We start from the raw sequence: 876 nt of genomic DNA, 5'->3' as shown, positions 1-876 counted from the left end.
GTTTTAAAATCATGATGTCAGGTTATTTATTTGACTTTTTTCTTGTTTCTTGAGTTATGCCTGTATTGCTATGAACTTTCCCCTTAGGACTGCTTTTATAGTGTCCCACAGGTTTTGGGTTGTTGTGTTTTCATTTTCATTCGTTTCTATGCAAATTTTGATTTTCATTCGTTTCTATGCAAATTTTGATTTCTTTTTTGATTTCTTCTGTGATTTGTTGGCTATTCAGTAGCGTGTTGTTCAGCCTCCATATGTTGGAATTCTTAATAGTTTTTCTCCTGTAATTGAGATCTAATCTTACTCCATTGTGGTCAGAAAAGATGCATGGAATGATTTCAATTTTTTTGAATTTACAAGGCTAGATTTATGGCCCAGGATGTGATCTATCCCAGAGAAGGTTCCGTGTGCGCTTGAGAAAAAGGTGAAATTCATTGTTTTGGGATGAAATGTCCTATAGATATCAATTAGGTCTAACTGGTCTATTGTATCGTTTAAAGTTTGTGTTTCCTTGTTAATTTTCTGTTTAGTTGATCTATCCATAGGTGTGAGTGGGGTATTAAAGTCTCCCACTATTATTGTGTTATTGTTAATTTCTCCTTTCATACTTGTTAGCATTTGTCTTGCATATTGCAGTGCTCCTATGTTGGATGCATATACATTTATAATTGTTATATCTTCTTCTTGGATTGATCCTTTGATCATTATGTAGTGACCATCTTTGTCTCTTTTCACAGCCTTTGTTTTAAAGTCTATTTTATCTGATATGAGTATTGCTACTCCTGCTTTCTTTTGGTCCCTATTTGCACAGAAAATCTTTTTCCAGCTCTTCACTTTCAGTCTGTATGTGTCCCCTGTTTTGAGGTGGGTCTCTTGTAG

This window comes from Bison bison, unplaced genomic scaffold, assembly GCF_000754665.1.
Source record: "Bison bison bison isolate TAMUID 2011002044 unplaced genomic scaffold, Bison_UMD1.0 scf7180017863944, whole genome shotgun sequence".
NCBI classification, from domain to species: domain Eukaryota; kingdom Metazoa; phylum Chordata; class Mammalia; order Artiodactyla; family Bovidae; genus Bison; species Bison bison.
The sequence above is the reverse complement of the archived record's forward strand: the minus strand, read 5'-3'. Positions refer to the sequence as shown.